The sequence below is a fragment of the Lineus longissimus genome, chromosome 19, assembly GCF_910592395.1.
Source record: "Lineus longissimus chromosome 19, tnLinLong1.2, whole genome shotgun sequence".
Taxonomy (NCBI): Eukaryota; Metazoa; Nemertea; class Pilidiophora; order Heteronemertea; family Lineidae; genus Lineus; species Lineus longissimus.
In genome coordinates, this window is record NC_088326.1 from 4,060,277 (window position 1) to 4,073,509 (window position 13,233).

Genomic DNA, 13,233 nt, shown 5'->3' on the forward strand with positions numbered 1-13,233 from the left:
TAGATGGATACTTTGCCTAATGGCCTTAAGCCCTAAACCTCCCGTCTATCCCCTGCACCCGGATTTAACGTACCCTATTTAACCAGGGATCGGGAAGTCTTCGTTTGAACTCGGAGCAATCAGCGCAGACTTCATGCAGTCACAGTCCCATCGAGTCGGTAGGACAAAAAAATGGACAAAAAATACAAATAAATTCAGCATTGCTCATTACCCATTCAAATCTCTCGCCACCTGCCTCAAATAATTTTTTAAGCAAGTGACGTAAAAATGACGTGTGCAGTATAGAGTGGCGCCATCACAAGAATTTAATAGGTACCATATGATTACCGATGTTGGAGGTTAAGAATTGCCTACCCTCTTATGATCTCCCACGGAACGAGACGAGACGAGAAAGATGGCCACCACCTGCTTTTTGCAGTTTTGTTGAAATTTTCTCTGATTTTTATCAAATTTTGCCCATTTTGGTGAGTATTTCTTTAAAAATTAGTCGCCTATATGTTGATCTCTTTTCCAACTATAGTTTTGTCTTTAGACTTTATGTGATAGACGGCTTTATTTGCTTGCAAATGGAGGAACAGAATTATTTTTGTGTCTTGTTTTCATTCTTGATATTTTTTGACATCCTTTGGCTTGTCATGACTGCATGCTTTTACTCTGCAATGTTGGTGTGGGAATTTGAAGTTCGTCGATCTTTTGCAAAGGTAAACCAATGCATGTTGTATACCGTTGGAAAGAGGGTGTTATGAAGAAGACAATAACAGTTGTTTTGTGATGATAAGAAAGTTTTGGAAAAAGTAGGCCTGATCAAGACAATTTTAAAATAGTTTTGCCTTGGTTTGTTTTGGCGCTGACCTGTCATGGGTTTCACCCAGAAGAAGGGTCTCCATGGCGTGGTTTATGGCACTGTCCTAAGTAACATTGTCTTACCTTTGGCCTTCTCATGCATTCTGAATGCGTGCATTTGTGTTGTTAGTTCAGACCTTCGTCTTGATGTTTGTCTTTTTCATAACTGTAACTTAGAGTATTTGATTTGTGATTACAGCTGTTTTTATGATTTAGTTTTTTTAGCTCTGGGTGAACTCAGTTCATCACATCTTGTCTGTCACTGTGTGTGTCGTCTCTCCGTCTGTCAGTGTCATCAATATACAGGCCCGCACCAGTCAACTCAAAGGAAGCCGTTACAGGCTAGGTCAAAACAAACCATATAGCTAACAAAAGACACCATTGTTGCATGCAGTGTGTTCTTTGTTCATTGTCCCTGCATTATTTAGGCTATTTGGCCTTTAGCAATAACCTCTTGAGCGGTGCGATGATGTCAGGTTTAGTATAGAAAGTTGAAATTCGGTTTGTGGATGTCAAAACATGATTTTCTATGTACAAATAATCGCTGATCAAGCTTAACATTGTGCTGGAATTATTTTGGCCTTGGCCTAATTTCCAAGGTCACAGAGGTCAAGCCAATAATTTGTCCTAGTCTCTTCAATCAAAATTTGCTCTGCGTGCACTCATGACTCAGGGGCATTTTGTACTTGTTGACAAAAATTAGGTCAGAATGATCTTCTTTTCCAGGTAACTGAGGTCAAACTTTTAAAAAACATTGATAGCATCATGTTTTGTAATCATGATATGAAGAGTACGAGTCCACTGTCTCTCTGCGGTAGGACACAACACTCATGGCTAACTCTGCCAACTACATTGTAGGTACCCATTCACTCCTTGGTGGCCAAAGTCTGTAGGGTTTAGTGCCTTGCCCAAGGACACAAAGACTAAACACCGCTGATCCCTCCGAACCCACAACCTCCTGATTATGAGCTGGGTGCTCTAAAGTCTAACCATTCTACCACTGATTTCCCTCTAACCACTCTGCCACGGATCTTCAGATGTTGATCTTCAAGAATTTTATAAATTACTGTGTAACTTATTCTTGGCGTTATGAATAAAAACGTGCATGTATTCATTACTGATATACATGTAGAATGACATAAAACAAGGAAGGTTGCCATAAACATGTAAAGCATGCATTCTAACATACGCTTGTAGATTACATTAAGATGTATTGATACATAAATGCAACGTATCACTATTGATTGGTTATTCATGATCATGGCTTAACATCAATCAAAATATATCATGAAAATTACAACCGCATGGACAGGGGATAATCTTGCTTGTGCAATCTACATGTAGATTCAGTGAACCTTGCTTGATATTGTGTCCCAACTCCAAGTCTGGCAATGCAGTTCATCCGGACATCTCCCCACATACATTTATTTGTATGGTACTAAATGCACCACTGCACGATATTGAACAGCGTCATGTAATTTTATCTTCAAGTTCTGCTGGGGATAATTGGAAAATAGAGTATTATTTGCATGCACATGGCATTTTCTCAAAATCTATTGATATTCATCGGCACTTCTAAAATTTTAACTTGCAGTCTCACTCTAAAGATATCAAGTGTTTTCTGAATAAATTCATGTAAAGGTTTCCGGTTTGTAATTATGGAGTGATTGGGGGGGGGGGGGGGGGGGTGTAATGCTACAGAAGGGGGCAATGAACATGTGTTACTATTAGTTAGGCAGCAGACCTCGAAATTTCCTAAGGGCAGGGCAATATTTGTCAAACGCCAGTCTTGCTTGTTTGGTGAAAAATGGCACGCTTTAAATGGGAATTAATGAAAACAAAGTTGCCGCCATGATGGAAGAAATCTGCAGGGCATCAAGGCAACAGGAGAGGGGATTAGAGGCAATTGCCTCAAGATGAATTGGATCCCTGAGACAATTTTATGGACCTTTGATGCCTAATCTCCGCTGACAGAAGGTAAAATGATCTACAAAACAAAACAGAGTGATTCAAATCCGGGGACAACCGCCTCACTTTTGCATTTCAAAAACCAAAGCCATGTGCAGTCTACCGCTGCCATCACTGCCTGCATTCTCCCCCAGACTGGCAAATGTGACGGGCGGCCACAAGATCTGCCCTGACATGCTCGGCGACCTGCAAGCCTGCCTAATCAGACTTCACCTTGGCTACACGGCAGGTTGTTAAATTATGGATTACCACCAGCCTGCTTACCAAATCCATCTATTCTATGGCATAATTGATTTTCACGAGTCCATCATGACCAGAGATAATCACTTGCAATTTAGGTGAAAAGAAAAGTCGATCACAATTCTGCTTGCCATATCTTTGCATGGAATTTCTCCGCCATATTTGATTGTCCTCTGTTTTCTTATGGACTTTTCATTTATCCTGCGTTAGCTGGTGTGTGTAGAGGATCCAGATCTTTAGAGAGGGGGGCGTAGTCCCACCCCATGAAAGTGGAGGGTGCAATCGTGAAAACTAGGGGTATGAGAAAAAATTGAACTTTAAGTGCCAGATGTAAAAATTAGAAGTTGTTTGCTTCTTGGAGATTGGCGCCTTGAAATTTTTTTGCTGTCAGCCAAAAGAGGACACAAACCCCTAAATCCAACACTACAATAATACATTTACCATTGGACTTCCTTCTTCTCCATTCTACAGTGGAACCTCCCTTAGCAGACACCTCTCTATTAAGGACACTAGTTTTGGTTTGTTTCCATTCAATTTGACCTCTCTAATCAGGACACCTCTCTATTAAGGACAGCACTTCTCAGTCCCAAGGGTGTCCTTAATAAAGAGGTTCAACTGTACCTATATTTGGTTATTCAAGGCATTCCTCTTTAAAACAACACTTGAATTCAGTGTTTGACTATTTTTGAGTGTTGATGTGACTTTTTGAGGAAGCTCTTTTGAACTTAATGGTGTGTGTGTGTGCCAGGGGTTGCCCATGGCATAACCTGTGACTGTGAAGATAGAGCTCTTTATTCACCATGAAATCTACTATCTAATTATTTGTACTCGTACAATGGCTGCCTCACACAAACCCTTTTCACAACAGTGACTTCTTTGATGTTTTACCTGCTAAAAGTGGCAAAGTGACTCATCTGAGTAGCTAGATCAATTAGAAAATCTCGCTGGCGTTTTTTTCCAGGTGATGGCACATTTTCTTTTGAAGTGCGTGCGTAATTAAGTGAAGGAGGGGTAAGTTACTTCTTGGTGGATATCACTAAAGCATTTTTATCGCAGCAACCCACGATATTTATCTCGTGCAAAAAAATTGCCAGTCGGCAGACGTCATCGTACATGTACAGGCCTGCAACAAGAATCAGTCATCATTGGGACTTGCAAACATTAAACACTGCATGGATGATTTTACCAGCGGACTAACCATCTTTTTATTGCTCATCGCAGCAATATATATTATCGCACATCGCTGCAATAAAAATCACTTGTCCCCTTAACATTGCTTAACTAGGTAAATACTTACATATACACCCAATTGGCTCCTAAACATAGTGGCATTGCTAAAACGCTCATACCATCAAGTGCAACGCGACCACTTGAGAAAGAAGGCCCACTTTGATTTCTTGGGGTTAACACCGTAACTGCATCGCCAAATGAAACACACATTGCTTTTTTGCACTGTTATAACTGATTACCATGGTGATGGTCTGTTGAAAGGTTTCACTTCTGACTGCTGACTAATGCTTTTCTTGTGCCATTTGCAGCCAGAAGGCGGTTTTCTGTCAACAATGGTTAACGTTTTGTGGCCATATAAATCCCATCTTGCTCCCTTCAGTCAAAAAAGTGTAAATTTCCACGCAGTCTTTGAGAGAGGGCTTTGCGATCTTATAACATAAGAAAAGAAGCCATATTTAAGGGGGAGTATAGGCAGGAGCAGAGGGGTTAAATTGGCCATCTTCGAGTAACTAATATCCACAGTAAGGGCACTGGGTCATGTTAGATTCAGCACTAAATATTCATTGTAAAAGCGTGAACAGTTATGACATACTGTGAGATGGGAGAGACCCCTATTGGAGACTTTGTGTAACTTTATCTTGCCTATCTAGCTGCTGCCTGTATTGTCCCTTTAACAACTTGAGTTTCACTAGCACATTCTTTTATGGCTGTCATCACTCGTGCATCATTCATCCAACATGCGGCCACACTTTTCTTCTTCAGCACACGATATCTAGTTGATAGCTGTGTTGTCATTTTATGGCACTAAACATTGTATAGTGGAGTAAATATGAAGAGTAACTAGGGTAAGTGACATTTCATAACTCGACAATGTGACCATTATTTCTGTTGTTTTTCTGATAAACAATGTCAGCGGACAAACTAATAGTAGTGTCGCATTTGGGAGAAAAATTCCTCATGTCAATCATCATGGTCGAGTATTGTATTCCATTCTATCAGCAGCTTTTGTATGTGGATAATGTCGATGATAATATGGGAAATGATTGACGGATTATTTTTGTAAAAGAACTCTGATACTCGATACATGTTGTCTGTATGGAAGAAAACAGACTCCCAAAGTAGCTGCTGTTCAACTGGCTCCCAGAACAGGTTGGTGGCAAGAGTAGAAGGGGTTGGAGTCAAGTAGGACGTGTATTGATTGCTCAACGCAGTGTTAAAGCGAGATGTTGCAGCAGCTGGTCTTGCTGAAGACTTGTCGAAAGCTGCCAGTGACAGAAGTCAATGCCGGCGATGTTCCCTCGCACTTTTGATGGCTTTTAATCATGTTGCACTAAAGAAGAAGAAGATTCCGATACTCGGACTTGTGATGTGGCAGCAGTATCCGCATTCAGTCGTAAGGAGTTGGGTGGGTGTCTTGCTGAAGAAGTCACACGGAATTTGGGCAATATCCGCCTGGTATCCTTTTCAGCCTGGGTGGAGGGAAGCAAGTTCATGTGGGGTTATGTGCATTGCTCAAAGAAGTGGTTGTACCAAGGGCTGACCCATTCATCGGTTCAGCCACAATCCACCCTCTTCGGACGCTGCAGCGTGGGTCTCGCATCTCTTATATATCCTCAAATGTGAACCAGAAACTTTCTCAGACACCTAATTGCATCAAATAGAAACACAGTGAGTGGTTATCCTCTGGATCTTTCAAAGAATTTTTGCCATACATTTGTAAATACACACTGAAGAATTCCTGTACCATTGTGATGAAATCTATTAGGTCTGGACTGACTCCGTGTAATTTCCGTTAGCAGTTTGAATAGAGTGGTTGAGTGGAATGACATGTGAATTGCTTGTATGAATGTGATAGTACATAGTACTGTTGGTAATTTTCAAACATTACACTAGCAGATCTAACAAAACCATGTGGTCCAGACAGCAGACATAAGCGCTCATTAGGATAAAAAATAGATTGATGATATTGATAAACATTACCGTAATTTCTGTCTCGAAAAAGAATTCCAGATATGTGCACAAACTGTTTTCTAGTGATTCAATTCATTCATGTCTCTCCTTGGTTTATTTTTTCACTTAGATGGTTATTTTGTGGTATTTATTGATGTTTTTTCCCCGTTTGCGAGGCGAGGATAAACGCTTCTTTCAAGATCGTGTATAAATACCGGTTTAAACAAGAAATTCCAAAGGTGCGGGCCAGCATTGGAAATTTCAGCCAATTGGCAATGAGAGTGCATTTTAGATGCGGTGATTGTTTCAATGGCCGCGTTGCTATGAAATATGAAAGAGCCTTTTTGATTGGGCGTAGTTGAATTGTCCACCTCATCTCGCAAATAACGATCGGATTATTCCAGTGGCAGAAACGTGTTTGAGGGGAGGAGCATACTTGACCCAGGTTTTCAAAAATGAAAAGCTCCTCTGGGACCGGTTGTTAGAAAGCATGTTAGCTCATAACATCATGCTGACATGTTGTTACATGTGCATTGATGTACACGTTATTTCATGTGCATTGATGAACATGAAACGGGCATGGCTATTTAGCGGATCCTGCGGATTCTGCGGATTCTGCGGAATCTGGTCTGCAGCGGATTGGTATCCGGTCGTTTCGCTCCCTGACGTTTTCGCCCCCAGCATTTTCGCCCCCAAAATTAGCCTAATACCATTAGGCCCCACGGTGGCCGCTGCCGTGATGTAATGTAATCAAGCTAAAATCAAGAGAGTGTCTGAGAGTCACTCTACCCAAAAATTTGTCGTTTCGCCTCCTGGGACTTGGGTGTTTTAAGGATCGTTGCCAGGATCTCGGGCTTGTCACCTGTCATCGCATGATCTTGCTGGCTGTTTGGTCATCAAGAGTGGGATGATTGACTCCGGTGGACGTTTTAGAAAAATCTTTTATTTATTATCATGAGAGTGGGAAATTCTCTGTTTAAACTGATTTGTCATCTGAGAGTCCTGGACATCATCAGTCATCATGTGACTTGAATATCTTAATGATGGATCATCAAGGCAATCGTATGTTGCTCGTGCACGATTTTGCGATGTTGTAAAATAAAGAGAGACGTGTCAACCAGGCCAGTGTAGAAGTTTAAAATGTCCCCTGGAAAAAGTGTCCATCATCCCTATTGTATTCTGCACGATATTAACAAATTAACGAATGAGCGAAAATGACGTGTGACTCGGCCTATTATTTTATTACCAACTCGGCCTGGGTTATAGATCACGGTCAATGTTCTCATTAGGGAGTTTTTTTTTTATTCATGCGCGCCCCCGTAGTTCCTAAAATCATTGATTTCTCGGTCCTTACAGTATGTCAGTGTTGATTCAGCAGTTGTTTTGGCAAAGATATGTTTTTTTTGGAGTTTCTGAAACCTAGAGCGCTACTCAACAGGCGGCTAACAAGAAACTACGCATTTATACTGTTGTTGCCGACGTATGTGTACACTGAACTTGGGATGTGCGTCGGCCCCGTCTTGAAATGCCGTCCAGTGCCAGTTGGTGCGTTTTTCGCTGATTTATGCAAAATTCAACATATCTCAAAAGTTCAATGGTTGACCCTCGATTTTTTTGGATTTTTGTGTAGCGTAAGCAACTGTCTTTCATGGGAGAATGGTCACTGTAAGAATTATTCAGGAAAAACTGTATAATATTTGGGGGTTTTCGTGATTGTCCGGCCCAATTGGCAATATTGCCATTTGGGATGTTGAACAGAGCTAGGAGCAAATGTGACGCTTATGATTTATTTAAAGAAATAAAATACCCGATTTAACATCGTGCAGAATCAGGGGCATCGGGCCTTTCCAGTGATATACGACACAAATGGGTTGTCCTCATGCATTCACTTTGGAAACGCATTTTAAAATAGATGTTACGTCCTGTTAATGGGGCACGTCATCATCACGTACATTTGGGAAAAACTCCCTAACGAGACCAATGTGGAAATCGTCCGATAATAGAATGCAGACATTTTTTTCATGCATGTTGGGGTTTTTCCGAAATGCTTGATAATCTTAGCGGTTTAGACAATTTAACAGTTATGGAATATTACAAATATTTATTATAAGGATAATTTATCATGATATCGATATTCTCAAGCTGTTTTTATGCTGATTCCGCCCAGATTCCGCAGGTTCCGCAGAATCCGCAGGATCCGCTAAATCGCCATGCCCACATGAAACAGCATGTCAACATGATGTTATGAGCTGACATGCTTTCTAACAACCGACTCCTGATATGATGACAAGGTTTTTTCTACAAAAAGGGACTTTGAGTACATACACTCAAGAATAAATAACGACCAGTCGTTATTAATTCTTGATAAGATGAATGGGCTGAATGCTGTGTTAATGTCAAAATATAATTATGAGTCGAGTCCAATATGATGGACGATAGCTGCAATGTAATCATTATAAGGGTGCAGCTGGTTTCTTGGCATTCTGTAACGAGGAATTAGACTGACGGACCGACCCTAGATCTGTCAGGGGCAGGATCATGTTTTTTCTGCTAGAAGTTTGAAAATGAAAAGTAGGACAAAAATGGGCTATGCTTAAATAGGGCATGGTGCAGTGCTCTACTGGAAATGTGTAAGCTGCCTGTACTTTTGAAAAGAGGCAAGGTAAAAAGAGAAAATTGATAAAGGCAGGTTTGCCCGCCTTAACTTTTTAGGTGAGTCTCAATGTAATTTTCAAACAATTGGTCCCACCACGCACCACTCTGAGAGCCCAATGTCTCTGCCATGTTTGTCTGATGTGATGGACAAAACTCTTTATTAGCCTAGGACCTGCCTCTCGCCAGGAAAAAGTCATTTGGGAACGAAACTCGAATTGACTTCTCTACATTTGTACATCATAAAAAGAATTTTCAGCCGAGAAAAATTATCTTCGTTGGAGTCAATTTCATTTATGGAGATTTTTCATCCCCTTGATACCAATGTGATGATTGGTATTTGAATTATGAGAGTGGTTCCTCACCTTTATCTCAAAGAGGCATTTTGCTTAAAGGTGCTGCTGGGATGATTTGGGAGTTGAGTGGCATTCTAGTTTTATTTTGTTATTTCATCAAAACCAGAGGTTAAAGGACCAATGGCGTTATTGAAAAAGGGACTCAAAAGGCAGCAGATGAATAGGCAAGATAAAGATACACATTATCGCCAATAGGGGTCTCTCACATCTCACAGTACGTCGAAACAATTCACACATGTATGAGGAAAATATTTGACCCTGTGCCCTAATTGTGTACCGGTACATTTTTCTACTATCTGCATGTGAGAGTAGAAACAAAATTGGAAAAAATGTCAAACACTTCCAGAAAAATAGTTCACTTAGGAAACAGGATAAGAACAAGCATATTAAAGTAAAAAGCCGCCCACTGCTTTAAATTAAAGTGTCATAATAGCATAATGAAAAGCAGCAAAATATCGCGGAGTTCTTTTTGCAATAACAAATGCCATTGTGCATGCGACTGCTGTAACAAATGGAACAATGCCCACTTTTGCAAACCTTAAGCCTTAAGGGTTAAAACATCCGCATGTAATGCTGGTGAAAAACGCTGAAAGAACATGGTGATTGCTAAAGACTACGCGATTATTGACTTCATTACTCGTAGCGTGACAAGAATAAAAAAATAGCGCGGAAAAGAAAGAAGCAGATTCTCGTGGATGTTATTGACCTAATTAGTTACTTTTGAGACAATAGTTCTCGAACGACTGGCATGCGAATTTGCGATGCGTTTCCTAATTGCGCCATCGATAGTAACCCTTTAGGGTCTGACAGTAAAAAATTGACATAAGTGCTGATATTAGATGATTCTTGAATGTGGCTATGAAGCCACTGCCTGAGCTTATGTGTCCTTGCTGTACCGGTGAGATAAGGGGGAATACAGGGTTAAATTGACCGCTGCATGAACTTGAAGTATGCTACATCGATGTGACATCATCTTGATCTGGCGCATATCTAGAATTGTCTCGATATTGGCCAATCGGTATTTGGTGATTTGACGCGGACAATTTATATTGAAAATGGTTTGATAAACCAATAAATGATGTGTTTCGTAGAACGTTTATAATATAGATTTCTGCCGGCTTGCCGCTTTGCGTTTCCTGACGGTCAATTTTGATCTGTCATCCTGTCTGTGAAGGCATATTGATTATGACTCGCGAATCCGAATAAATCAAATAATTTTCTCTCAAATAAGCAACTATTGGTTGTTTTGAAATTGTATGCACACTAGTGTACATGAACATTACATGTACATTTTAGGTGTATATTACCAAGATTTCATAAAGACTAAGAATTTCGAACTTCAGAAATTAAAAAAGCTTTTTTTTCAAAAGGATGGGTAAAAGTTTCCTGAACTCAAATAGTAAATGTTTTTAATTCATTGGAAAGATATCACCAAGACAAACAAAATGATACCTCATTCAGTTCTGAACTTCTAAAGATAAAGGAGATGAAGAGTATTTTGTCTAAGAGACGTAATGAATCTCAACAGAGGTCTCCTGTACCCCCATCCCCCACTGCAAGAAATCCCCAGGGGCATTAATTTGAACTAATGGCTTGTCTTATCATCTCATCTTTTGAGACGTAGCCAGCCTTAATAGTGTAGCAGCTTCCTGTTGGTTCCTGCTTAGTCATGCTAAACCATCGTCATCTGAAGAGCTTTATTGCCAAGTTGTTGTTTTTGCAGAAATTAATTCCTCTAATGGCGTCGTTGTCAAAACGTACTCGAATTTATCACCGTGCGAGACTTTCATAATATCTACGTTAGATGTTTAATATCCGCACTTATATCTCCGATCGCTGAATCAAAATGATCTTGATGTTGAACAAGGGAATCGGTGGTGTAGTTGTTAGAGGCCGGGCTCATAATCAGTAGGTCCTAGGTTGGACTCTCGGAAATGGAAAGAGCAACTTTCGTTCACCTTTGAGTCCTTGAGCTTAGCCCTATTTGTTTCTCTCCAACCAGAGGTAAATTGGTTCGTAGCTAGGAGAGATGGTCAATATTGATGTTGAGGTGTAAAATTTTCATGGACATCAGAAAGTAAGGCAAATTGTGCAAAGTCCTTCAGTTCAAGAAAACATAGGCCTTGCGCCAAATCCAAAAAGCTGTCATCCATGACATCATTTTGGGGACAAAGTGCTCTTATCATGATCGCATCACATCACTTAGTTATCAGTTTGCCACAATCTAATGCTAAGAAGAACAGCTATTTTTGCAAGAACTCTTGTTTCATGTGCAGCAATACCATATCACGGAAAGAGCATGTTTTACTCTGCTCCCAAAATGGTGCCCGAATTCAAAAACCATCAAGTCCCACATTTTCAACCTCAGTGGGGTCAACTATATCAAGCTATGCTTCAAGCTTCTCGCTCCATGCTAATGCTGTCACTAGCATTCTTTGTAAAGTCCTCCTGCTCGGAGTGCTTCACCATTATTGACATTCTTTACGGTTGAATACGCATTCACTTGGGAAATTGAGACGGTAATTGTTCATTGATTTGCTAAATATCTTCAAAGATATCTCGCGAATAGCAAGTTGCTATAGGGAGAAAAACCGTTGCCCTGTGACCCTGTGTATTAGCTAAGAAGATTATTAATCGTTGCCTATAGATTTCATATAATTCATCTGTATCACTTGGACGTGTTCTTTTTGGTTTCCGATCTGACAAAATCTGCAGTAATCCTGGACTGTTCCATCCCCAAGGGGTCAGCTCTTGCCACAATTCCAGGATTTCGCCTAACGCTAACATATTCTCTGCCAAAACAATCCCCCTTTGAATTGCTTTGATCGCAATTATCCACATTCTGTCACTGGGGGAAACTGAGACGATATTTCTTCATTGATTAACGAAACTTCAAAGATACCTCCCTTCGGGCGAATAAACATGTAACCCTATCTGTGTACTGGCTTAGAAGGGCATTGATTGTTGCCTTGCGATTTCTCGTTTCGATAGCAGTCTCGGCCATTGGGATGGTGTTTATGACCATTACTTCCTCAACAGTTTCAGTTCCGAGTTTCGTCATGCCTCTTGACCACAAAGGTTGTTCCTCCTCAATTTGAGCATCCATCTTTCCAACCGAAACCCTCCCTCCAAGCTTACTAAACAACCCCTCCCTCCATAAACTAAACCCTTCATCCACGCCAACTAACGAGGCAGTTCTGTCGTCTCATTTCAGATCCGTCAGCAGGAAGTGTGCATCGCTCGAAGCCAGTCAGAACGTTGGCGGCTTTCATCTGCCACCAGGAAATCAAACGATAACAACCGCTGTCAGCTGATAGGGAAATACACGCAATAATTAAGAGTTGTGGCAGCAGAAGGATCGGATCATAGCTGGTGAGTAAAGTTTTCATTAACGTCTGCTGATCTGGTTCTGAGAGCATTGGCCATTGTGCGTTTCTTTGTTCTCTCTGTCGAGGAGAGATGAGACATTTCCAGGGTTGGGAAGATTTCCATTTATCCCCCTCATGTAAAGGGCCTAATTTGACGGCTGAAATGGAAAGATCTATGTCTCTGCTCTCTGTAAACTTAGAATTTTTTTAATCGGACAAGAAAAAACCATTTTGGAGGGATATTTTGCAAGTAAGGGCAGTTCTTGCGCAGATCAGTTTCCTCGATTTGGCCTGCTGAACATGTGGACAATAGGGTTTCATTCGGAAATTTGTGCATGGGAATTCCATAGTAATGACTAAATGCATCGAGTGCTTTGATTGGGAACGAGGCATGGGAAATTGAGGGGAATTGTATTGCTTAAGTCACAACTAGAGTGTGAAGTAAGCTTGATCCCCCATCTCAGGAGGCAACTGAGTTACTGTGTTATAAAAGGGGGTACAAGGTTCAAGTTGACTGCTGCATAACAAAAAAAATATCAAGGCCACAACCCTTCATGTTTTAACCCCTTCTTGTCAATCAGAACAATATCCATGTATTTTTTCAGCAAATTATCATTTCTTTGTCT

The 13,233-nt window shown here is 40.7% G+C and overlaps 1 protein-coding gene across 2 annotated transcripts in view; it reads left to right on the forward strand.

Moving 5' to 3' along the window:
- The first annotated feature begins 383 nt into the window (after positions 1–383).
- LOC135502955 (exostosin-like 3) overlaps positions 384–13,233 on the forward strand; it is a 46,577-nt gene continuing 33,727 nt past the window's right edge. The window contains exons 1-3 of one of the 2 annotated variants that reach the window (XM_064796174.1): positions 399–464; positions 4,013–4,062; positions 12,454–12,611. The gene's annotated coding sequence lies outside the window, so the exon portion shown is untranslated. Of the gene's footprint in view, positions 465–4,012; positions 4,063–12,453; positions 12,612–13,233 lie in introns of both variants that reach the window. The other variant, XM_064796173.1, reaches the window with a different exon arrangement.